This window comes from Abramis brama (assembly GCF_963993115.1).
Source record: "Abramis brama genome assembly, chromosome: 4".
NCBI classification, from domain to species: domain Eukaryota; kingdom Metazoa; phylum Chordata; class Actinopteri; order Cypriniformes; family Leuciscidae; genus Abramis; species Abramis brama.
The window spans coordinates 49,757,245-49,769,378 of record NC_139966.1 but is presented as its reverse complement, the minus strand read 5'-3'; the positions used below and the strand labels follow the sequence as shown (position 1 = coordinate 49,769,378).

The window sequence follows — 12,134 nt, the reverse complement described above, 5'->3', positions numbered from 1 at the left end:
GTATAATTTGGCCATTTTTTAATATTTTGGGAAACAAAATAAATGCAACATAATGTTGCAGGTTTTGGGTAATGAATGTTGGCTGTGTCCCAATTCGTCGGCTGCGTCCTCCGGTCGTCGCGTTTGAAGGCTGTATACCTCATCAAGGATGTCTTATTTAAGAGAAGTAACCGTAATAAAATTGACTGTTATTCCTCATGAGGTGTAAAATACTGAAATTTCTTTCTTACTTTGCAATCTAACGGGTATTTTTCTTAAATGAGACCGCCTCAGTGACGTATGCAGTCTTCAGATGCGACCTCCGGAGGACACAGCCTCTGATTGGGACACAGCCTCTGATTGGGACACAGCCTCTGATTGGGACACAGCCTCTGATTGGGACACAGCGGGATCACTGACCTTTCAGGACACTGCCATTGGTGACATCATCATAATATGCAGTCTTGAACTCTTTTTCTAATAAGATAAACGTTTTAGTATTGTGAACAGTTGAATTAGTGTTAAAATGTGTAAATTTAATTTTTTATATATTTGTAAATCAAATTATTGATTTGGATCTACTTCAGCTCTAACCTGAGAGAAACTCATCAGCATCTTCATACCCAGAATGCAGTTCTTCAGAGACGAGACTCCCTGTTAAAGGACAGCAGAACAGTCAGAAACATATTCATAATTCCATACTGACTGAATCCTCATTTCTCATTTGGATCATGAAGCATTGTGTTACTTACAACACAAATATTAATAACATACATTTTAAAAGCATTAGAGGCAGAAATCCTAAGTTTTAGGCCTATTAGCAAACACACATGTATCCTCACATGAACCCATTCCTCACTGCCTTCCAGAAATACACACAGGAAGAGACAAACACACACACACACACACACACACACACACACACACCTGCACCTTGACTTACGAACCCCTCCTTATTACCCTCAAAATACACACAGGAAGAGACACTCACTGACACACACACACACTCACACACACACACATTAACATGCACCTGCAGCTCTGTGGTTTTCTGTGAGGAATTCTCTGGTTTAAAGCCGGAGGTTTAACAGGACTAATAATAGATGAACATCAAGTGTCTGACAGACTCTCTTATTAATAATATTAAATAAGATTCACGGCTCATGTCTCACCTCTCTGAGTGAAGTGATTGTGTCTGTGATGAATCTCCTCATAAACGGCCTCAGTCGTCGTCCTGTGTCTCCTCTTAGAGAGAGCTGTGAGTGTAGACAGACAAACCTGCTGTCAGTTCACAATACATGACTGATCACACACTGAATAAGACACAATATGACAGTCTCTGGATCTCTCCTACCTCTCCTCATCACTCTGTTCTGCTGAATCAGTATAAGCAGTGGCACTAAGAGCAGTAAGAGCAAAACTCCCAGTACAACCACAAGCACAAGCACAGAGAGAGACACTGGAGGAGTTTGTGGAGGAGTGACTGATGTTGAGCGCACTGTCTGAGAAACTGGAGGAGAAGCTGATGTTGTTGTGGCAGGAGTAGTGGACACTGACAAATCTGACAAAACAGACACAAACACATTAAAAATCCTGCAAATACACACATTTTATTAGCATTAAAATGACTACTATTGTTCAGTGTTTTGCTCTGACTTGCACAGGTGAGTCCAGCGTGCTCTTTGTGGGAGCAGTCAGTGTGGTTCTTCAGGGAGAGAGGACAGTCCCACAGGTGAATCTCATTCCCTCTGCACTCAACTCTGTTCAGCCACACAACACCTTCACCAGCACCAAAGACTGAATTCCCATCAGCCCTCAGTGCTGCTCCACAACCCAGCTGCCTGCAGACCACCTGAGCATCGCTGATGTCCCACAGATCAGCACAGACTGAACCCCACACAGCGTTATGATACACCTCCAGCCTCCCAGAGCACCGGCCCAAACCTCCCCTCAGTCTGAGAGGAACATGATCTAAATCACACACAGAAACATCACTGACCAGCTTCAGGACACCATTCACAACAAAACACTCAATGAAACAAAAATTAAATTTTAAGCAACTTTAAACTTTAAATTTTAAATTGCTCATATTTTATAATTTATTAAGAAAACAGGAAAATATTAACAAAAGATTAACAAATTTATTATCAAAAAAACTTACTTGAACACTGTCTCTGGTGAGGAGATGGTGAGGTAGAACATGTCAGACGACTCTGAGGAGACGCAGGATTTTCCTCCACTAAGATTATAAAATAAAGAGAGCTGAACATTAGGACACACGAGTCATAACATCTCTCATTGAAACAATTTAAGCCTCATAAATCATTTTAGGGTCTTCCCATCAGCTCAGTTTAGTTTTTCAGAAACAGATCACTCACAACATATATGTGTTTAAAGAAACATAACTATTGAGACCATCTTACATTATTTAAACATAATCTTACTTGAGCAGGTGATTTTGGCCACTTCATCTTCACCACAGTCATTCTGTCCCCAGGGTGAAGATGGACACTGCCACAGATTTGAATCATGTGGTCGACATTTCACTTTATCCAGCCAGTTACGAGCTGATTCCAGTCTTGATGTAGAATCAGACAAAACGCCAGATCTTCCACAGTTCAGCTCTTGACAGATCAGACTCGCTGTGTCTGTGTCCATCTGGTTCCAGCACACATTACCCCAGGATCCATTGTAGAAAACCTCCACATTCCCTTCACAGCCCTCAGTTAACCTGATCTCTTTAAACTCTAGATGTGCATTAAAAGGATGTGCATTAAAAATATTGGAATTCAAGTTGTGCTAAACCTAAAATATCACCAAAATAACGGTGATCGGACAAGGGGTAAAGGAACGGGTTCAACTTATAAAGCAAGCACAAACGAGATAATGAAGGATACATAGCTGATGCGGAAAACACACCAAGGAAGACAGGAACTGAAGAAATACAAACTAAAACTCCACAAACTAAACATAATGGTGACATTACCTGAGCACACGACTCCTACATCCTCCTTGTGTTGACAGTCATGTTTCCCCCAGCCTGGAGAAGAGCAGTTCCACAGGGACGTCTCATTCCCCTCACACTCCACCTCATCCAGCCATATGGGTCCAGAACCAGGACCAAACCAGGCTGGTACCTGCTGGTTACTGAGGGCCACTCCACACTGCAGCTGTCTGCACACCACATGGGCATCTTTAATATCCCAGGAGTCATCACACACTGTCCCCCATGAGCCGCTGTGAAAAACCTCCAGCCTCCCTGCACAGTCTCCCCCAGAACCCACCAGCCTGATGGACCCGCGACCTGATATTCAGAGAGAGAAAAACACATTATTGATCACTAACAACTGAAGAATCTGCCCAGATGTTGTTGTTCTCACCAAGGCAGGTGATTGACAGCTGTTGTGTGGAGCTGCAGTTGAGAGTTTGTGGAGAGCTGCAGTTCCCCAGATGGGCTTCACTCCCAGAGCACTGGAAGCCCGTCACACACTCATGACTGTGTTCAGGACTGGATGAAGAGGAGCCGGAGAAGTTCAGCACAGAGCCACAGCCCAGCTGTCTGCAGACCACAGAGGATTCAGTGAGACTCCAGGAGTCCAGCAGAACTCTCCTCCAGACCTGATGGATGGAAACTTCCAGCTCCCCCTCACACTGTCTCTCTCCAGACAACCGCACCAGACCGTCATGAACAGCCAGAGAGGAATCTGAGGAGAAGATCTCATGTTTTACTGAAATATTGTAAGTTTGATAATATGCTTTTAATGAATAATACATTTTTCATAATAATAAATTAATTCAGAAATTAAGGGCATAATCATTCAATCTAAAATGAACATGAAATTCATTACATGAAGAGAAATTAAATATTGTATATATCCTAAGTCTTTCAACAGCATAAAATCAATAATTCTTCCAGTTATATGGACTCACTAGAGCAGACGACTCCAACATCTCGTCCATGAGAACATTCAGCTCGACTCCATGAAGAGACGGAACATTCTGAGAGTTTTGTTTCATTCCCGTCACAATCAAACACATCAGCCCAGATTTCACCACTTCCCTCTCCAAACCAGTCTGATCCCACAACAGACACAGCAATCCCACAATTCAGCTGTCTACAGAGGACACTGGCAGCTCTCATATCCCAGCATGCATCACACAGTGTGCCCCATTTACTGAAGTACTGACGCTCAACTCGACCAGAACAGGAATCTGAACCATTCACTAATTTGAGCTCTGTGTAACCTGGTAAGAGAACTGAGTTTTTAGTGAAACGGTATGAAACAGTTCACAAGCAAAAGAAAGATTAAATTTTAATCTTAAGCTGAAAAAATTTTCTCCATTACCGGAACAGGACAGTCGTACGTCATTATCATTGGTACAGGTGTGTTTGAGAGAAGATGATGTTGGACAGACAGATATATAAGACTCATCTCCTCTGCACTGAATCTCTTGTGTCCACATCTGAGCGTCTCCTTTGCCAAAAGCATCTTCTCCCAGCACCTGTACAGGAGCCCCACAGTCCAGCTCTCAACACACAACCTCTGCATCCTGCTGGTCAAAGGCAGCGTCACACACTGAGACCCACTTCCGATTGTGAAGTATCTCTAACCTCCCAGAGCAGCGAGAACCTCCAACCAGCCGGACTCCTTCAGTGGAAAGATAGACACTCTTGTAATTTTTAAATTTGCAAATTGTGGTCCTGACAGATATGCTAACACATATTTATAAAGTACAAAAATACTCATAACACCATCTTACTAGTAAACATATCAGGATTGAAATATAATGTTAAATAGAAATTAGTTTTTATATTAAAATTCAAATTCAAACAGAGAATATAGCTGCAAGCAGCAATTAACGGGGTTCAAGTATTTTAAGACCTTTATGCCATCTATGCTGTTAGGGTGTAGAGTTTTCAATGTTATTGGGATGTAGGCTATATACTGTCATTGTGAAAATCTCTTTTAATGTCTATAAGCATTTCATATATTCCTTTGTAAACTAATTATATAAAACTATATTACCAGTGAACCACACATTATAAAAATGGGTTTAAGCATTTACTTTTCAGTCAATGACAGAAATAAAAAGATTAGAAGACTTCTTATCCTGCAGGTCCTTGAATGTTTCTTCAAAATTAATATGTAGACAGTTTTAATAGGTTTCTACTTTGTGCATATAGACATGTTACTCGTAAAGGGCCATGCAAGACATATAAAAAAAATTATCTGCTAAACGGTTTAATAGATCAAAATTCGTTTGATAAAATTTTGCCATGAGGGTGTCTAGATGATGTACAGTACCAGTCAAAAGTTTGGAAACATTACTATTTTTAGTGTTTTTGAAATAAGTCTCTTATGCTCATCAAGCCTGCAGTTAAAAAAAAAACAAAAAACAAAAAAAAACAGTAATATTATGAAATATTATTACAATTTAAAATAATGGTTCTCTTTTTTAATATATTTTAAAATGTAATTTATTTTTGTGATGCAAAGCTGAATTTTCATCAGCAAGTACTCCAGTCTTTGGTGTCTTATGATCCTTCAGAAATCATTCTATGATGATTTGATACTCAGTTATTATCAATGATGGAAACAGTTGTGCTGTTTAATATATTTTTTTGGAATACTTTTTTCAGGATTCATTGATGAGTAAAACGTTAACAGCATTTATTCATAAAAACAGCATTTATTCAAAATAAAAACATTTCTAACAATATAAATCGTTACCATCACCTTTTATCAATTTAACGCATCCTTGTTGAATTAAAGTACTAATTTTTTTTTTAAAAAATAGTTATTGTTCCCAAACTTTTGAACGGTAGTGTATATTGTTACAACAGATTTCTATTCTAAATAAATACAGTTCTTTTTAACTTTTTATTCATCAAATAATCCTGAAAAAAGTATCTCAGGTTATAAAAAAAATATTAAGCAGCACAACTGTTTCCAACATTGATCATAAATCAGCATATTAGAATGATTTCTGATGGATCATAAGACACCAAAGACTGGAGTACTTGCTGATGAAAATTCAGCTTTGCATCACAAAAATAAATTACATTTTAAAGTATATTAAAAAAGAGAACCATTATTTTAAATTGTAATAATATTTCATAATATTACTGTTTTTTTTTTTTTTTTTAACTGCAGGCTTGATGAGCATAAGAGACTTCTTTTAAAAACATTAAAAATAGTAATGTTTCCAAACTTTTGACTGGTACTGTATGTCAAGTTTGAAGTTGAGTTTGAGTTCGAAAAAGTAGATTTTTCAAATGATATCAAATATTTAACGAATTATTTGATTGACAGCGGTGGTTCTTGAGTAGTTCAGGATGAGGAGATTCAACATATAATATAAATATTGCGTATATGTGTGATATGCTGCGTGATAGCACCACCTGGTGGCCATTTCCTTTCAAACTTGGCACAGACATCTAGGGCAAAGAGTAACCAAGTTTTGTTCCAATCGGCCTCCATTAACCTTACAAAACAAGAATGACACTCTCTATTGTTTGGAATTCACAGCCGTACACTTTGTTACATGGTCCATGTTTACATTACATTAGTCCTATATTATATACAGTGAGGAAAATAAGTATTTGAACACCCTGCTATTTTGCAAGTTCTCCCACTTGGAAATCATGGAGGGGTCTGAAATTGTCATCGTAGGTGCATGTCCACTGTGAGATACATAATCTAAAAAAAAAAATCCAGAAATCACAATATATGATTTTTTAACTATTTATTTGTATGATACAGCTGCAAATAAGTATTTGAACACCTGTCTATCAGCTAGAATTCTGACCCTCAAAGACCTGTTAGTCTGCCTTTAAAATGTCCACCTCCACTCCATTTATTATCCTAAATTAGATGCACCTGTTTGAGGTCGTTAGCTGCATAAAGACACCTGTCCACCCCATACAATCAGTAAGAATCCAACTACTAACATGGCCAAGACCAAAGAGCTGTCCAAAGACACTAGAGACAAAATTGTACACCTCCACAAGGCTGGAAAGGGCTACGGGGAAATTGCCAAGCAGCTTGGTGAAAAAAGGTCCACTGCTGGAGCAATCATTAGAAAATGGAAGAAGCTAAACATGACTGTCAATCTCCCTCGGACTGGGGCTCCATGCAAGATCTCACCTCGTGGGGTCTCAATGATCCTAAGAAAGGTGAGAAATCAGCCCAGAACTACACGGGAGGAGCTGGTCAATGACCTGAAAAGAGCTGGGACTACCGTTTCCAAGGTTACTGTTGGTAATACACTAAGACGTCATGATTTGAAATCATGCATGGCACGGAAGGTTCCCCTGCTTAAACCAGCACATGTCAAGGCCCGTCTTAAGTTTGCCAATGACCATTTGGATGATCCAGAGGAGTCATGGGAGAAAGTCATGTGGTCAGATATGACCAAAATAGAACTTTTTGGTCATAATTCCACTAAACGTGTTTGGAGGAAGAAGAATGATGAGTACCATCCCAAGAACACCATCCCTACTGTGAAGCATGGGGGTGGTAGCATCATGCTTTGGGGGTGTTTTTCTGCACATGGGACAGGGCGACTGCACTGTATTAAGGAGAGGATGACCAGGGCCATGTATTGCGAGATTTTGGGGAACAACCTCCTTCCCTCAGTTAGAGCACTGAAGATGGGTCGAGGCTGGGTCTTCCAACATGACAATGACCCGAAGCACACAGCCAGGATAACCAAGGAGTGGCTCTATAAGAAGCATATCAAGGTTCTGGCGTGGCCTAGCCAGTCTCCAGACCTAAACCCAATAGAGAATCTTTGGAGGGAGCTCAAACTCCGTGTTTCTCAGCGACAGCCCAGAAACCTGACTGATCTAGAGAAGATCTGTGTGGAGGAGTGGGCCAAAATCCCTCCTGCAGTGTGTGCAAACCTGGTGAAAAACTACAGGAAACGTTTGACCTCTGTAATTGCAAACAAAGGCTACTGTACCAAATATTAACATTGATTTTCTCAGGTGTTCAAATACTTATTTGCAGCTGTATCATACAAATAAATAGTTAAAAAATCATACATTGTGATTTCTGGATTTTTTTTTTTAGATTATGTATCTCACAGTGGACATGCACCTACGATGACAATTTCAGACCCCTCCATGATTTCTAAGTGGGAGAACTTGCAAAATAGCAGGGTGTTCAAATACTTATTTTCCTCACTGTATGCTATAGGCCTAATCTCTCTCTCTCACACACACACACACACACAATCCTCTCACACAAATACACACTATCTCTCTATAATATGTACAGTATATAAATCACAATTGCTACAGCTAATTGCTCAATACTGATGTCACTTTTTTAAAACTTTTCACACATTGAGAACAACAGCAGTCTATGTGGGCTAAACTGAGTATCGTTTATCATTGCTTTGGCTCAAAAAGCATTCAGCGACCACATCTTTTAAATTCTATGAATTATTTTGTCACTCAGACACAAAAATCACCAAAATTATACCTACAGGTACATGCCGATTTTTACATGCTTACACATTTTTTATAATCGCTAGGACACATTTCTAAATAATAAGGTCACTCTTTTATAACTCTTCACACAGTTCTCTTAACCAACTTTCAGCTTTCCACAGCAGTAAATTTCACATTCAAAATGCATTGAAATTATACGTCTCAAATCAAGCTATTGTTCCTTAACACAAAGGCTGTCATCCAAGAAACACCTTGTTACTCATAAAACAATGACATAAAAACACTACAACAGCTTGCATTGTACAACATTTTCTTTTGTAATATTTCTTTACAAAACAAGAATGACTTTCTATTGTTTAGAATTCACTGCAGTATACTGTTATATGGTCCGTGTTTACATTACAGTATATGATATGATTTATGATATCATAAAGTTTGAAATTGGTTGTGCATTACAGTAAGTTCATTCACACTTGCAAAAACCATAGCCTAATACATAGACAAGACTTTTAAAATCACATCAAAAAAATTTGTACAAAATTATTTTGTATAGATGGTGTACGGCATCAGTTGGCCTAATGACAGTTTCCGATAAGCGGGTGAAGGTTTCGGCACGTTGTCTTTTCAGAGTCAATTCAATTTAATTCCATTTAAACTTTTATCTTTTATCATTTTATCACAACCTCGAATTTAGGTTAGAATAACAATGTCCTGTTCTGTTTCTGTGGCCACTTTTGCAGTTTTCCTTTTTATCAGTCTAGATGTGTCTTGCTAACTTGTTAAGCTTGTTTGCCCCCATGTGTGTTTAAACCCCTGTGTTTCCTGTGTTCTTTGTCAGGTGTTGCTCATTCTGTTATCTGTTCCCTGATTCCCTGGTTCTCTGGTCTTTACTGCCACGGACTCAATGACCGTTACCAACCCATGCTCATCCGTCATCGTTCTCGAGGGTCGCTGGTGGAATTCCTGGACTAAGCCCTTCAAATAAGTTGTTCATCTTACACAGTGGGGGTAGTAGAGGAGGATTTTAACAAGACTGCCACGCCAGAGTCTTCAGCCGTCAAGGCAGCCACACCAGAGTCTTCAGCCAAGATGGCCGCCGCCACGCCTAAGTCCTCTGACGTTGCAGCATTGACAATATTGGCCACGGTTGGCTCCAGCCCCTGACCAGAGTCCAGTGTCGGCTCCAGCCCCTGTATTCCTATGCTAGTATTTCCTCTTTTTCTTTAGATTTGGAATATATTTCAATGGTACTACTGTAGAAAAGTAACAAATTTCTGTCTTCTTCAATTTTGTATTATGTTATTGAACATAAGTTTAACAATTTTAAAAAGAGTATGCAAAGAGTATGCAAACATGCAAATTGGCCTGTAGGTACTAGAGTTTCAAAAATAATTATTGTAATTCGAAAAACATCGACATTTAATGCATTTTGTACCATAGCAATAATAAATGATCCACAGTTTAGCCCACATAGACTACTGCTGTGTTAACTTTGTGAAGAGTTTTAAAAAGTGACTTAAGTATTCAGAAATGGGTCCTAGTGATTGTTTAAAAAAAAACGGTAAGAATGTATTTGGTTATTTTAAAAAAGAAAAAAAAAAGTACACATCGTATGGGGGGAGGGGTAGTGATACAATTATGTATATTCTTTTATGAGTTTAATAGACTAAGGATAAATTATAAAAATAACAGACTTATTTAATAATTATAATTACTTTTCGTATTTACACACTTTAATCATTAGAGTCCCTGTGTGCCCAACCTCAACAGAACATGAACATAATTATAATAAGATTTATTTCTACCCCAATGAGTCTCATTGAAAGACTAGGTACAACAAAGAAAATGTGAGTGGCCACAGTGTCACAATCAGTAATTCAATTGAGTCATAGTGACGTCTCTTCAATTAGCGATTTAACTTTGTCAAAGTTTTGGCAGTAAGAAGAAGCAGAATAATAAGTGAGATAATCTCTCACCTTTGTTTGTCTAGGAGAACTTACCAGAGCATATGACCCCAGCATCATCAGCATGATTAGCCTTATGTTTTCCCCAACCATGTGATCCACAGTTCTTTAGGGCAGATTCTACTCCAGTACACATCACACCAATAATCCAGACTGGTCCTTTTCCCTGGCCAAAGTGGGCGTGCTTAGGTGCAGCAACGGCCTCTCCACAGTCCAGCTCTTTACACACCACTGCAGCATCAGCCATATCCCAGCCTGAATCACTTACTGTTCCCCACTGACCATCATGAAGAACCTCCACTCTACCAGCACAGGAACTGCCACCACCTACTAATCTTAATGTTTCTACAAGAGAGAAGGTACACAACAAACAAAGAGAATGAGAGGAAATATTTTTTTACAAAACAATGGTATATTTAATTTTGAATTTAAGTTGTGTTTGCCTACCAGAACACACAAGTTCAACATTATTATTATGGGAACAATTGTTGCTTGAAGATGATACTGGACAGAAAGCAATCTGATACTCATTTCCTCTGCACTGAATCTCTTGTGTCCACATCTGAGCGTCTCCTTTGCCAAAAGCATCTTCTCCCAGCACCTGTACAGGAGCCCCACAGTCCAGCTCTCTACACACAACCTCTGCATCCTGCTGGTCAAAGGCAGCGTCACACACTGTGTACCAGGTGTTTCCATGAGGCAACTCTAGTCTCCCCGAACAGCGAGAATTTCCAACCAGCCTGATTCCTAAATTACATGAGATATTGCAGACATGTAAAAACATTCTAAAGTAAAGCCTTTTCAAATACTATATTGTTGATATCTCCATTGCTAAAATAATGTTCTATTTTCCAATGTATGATTTACTTCAACTGTCATTTTTATAATCTGATTAGTAAATAATAATATGAAAAATATAAGGCGGATAATAACTTACCTGAGTAGATAACCCCAACATCTTCACTATGTTTACAGTCATGTTCACCAATTTTTCTTTTTGGGCATTTAAATACTGAGGACTCTGACCCACTACATGTCACATTATCCAGCCAGATTTGTCCTGATCCTGGTCCAAAGTGAGCGGCACGCATTGTATTTGAAGTATCGCCACAGCCTAGCTCTCTACACACCACTGCAGTGTTTGTCAAACTCCAATAATCATCACACACTGTTCCCCACTGACGTTTATAGTAAACCTCCACTCTACCGGCACAGGAATTTTTGCCACCCACCAGCCTCACATTTCCTGCAGATGAAATATAGAAAGTTGTGTATAAAATGTATGTGTGAGACGATGGACATCAACAGACATTGAGTCAGTGAGAGAACAGAAGGAAATTCACTTTTATAATAATTAAAATATTACACATAGCCTACACAAATTGAACTATAAATTATATTATGACCAATTCATAACACAAAAACAGAGTCAATCACAACAACATTAACTCATTAACACATAATGATCCTGTGTGTGTGTGTACTGTACGTACCAGCTGTGGCAAGTCTGATCAAAGATGACAAAAAAATGAGTGTTAGATAGCTCTCCATCTTCACTGATCATACACTTTTCTTGATCAACTCAGAAGTGAAAGGTTCAAGAGAGACAGAGACAGAAGGCTCTACAATCACCAAAATCAACAAGCCAATCAAAGTCACTTTTACCTTATTAGACAGAAGAGAGGAAATCATCAAACAGTTTCACTGACAAATCAGGAGACGTATTTATGATT

At 38.9% G+C, this 12,134-nt stretch overlaps 1 pseudogene across 1 annotated transcript; it reads right to left on the bottom strand.

Moving 5' to 3' along the window:
* Positions 1-288: 288 nt before the first annotated feature.
* Positions 289-11,492, bottom strand: LOC311082236 (scavenger receptor cysteine-rich type 1 protein M130-like; annotated as a pseudogene). The gene is made up of 13 exons: positions 11,339-11,492; positions 10,438-10,746; positions 4,326-4,628; positions 3,910-4,224; positions 3,360-3,683; positions 2,966-3,283; positions 2,424-2,726; positions 2,141-2,218; positions 1,636-1,950; positions 1,334-1,540; positions 1,152-1,235; positions 574-633; positions 289-371 (listed from the first exon to the last, which is right to left on the bottom strand). The product of its transcript is annotated as a scavenger receptor cysteine-rich type 1 protein M130-like (transcript).
* Positions 11,493-12,134: the final 642 nt, after the last annotated feature.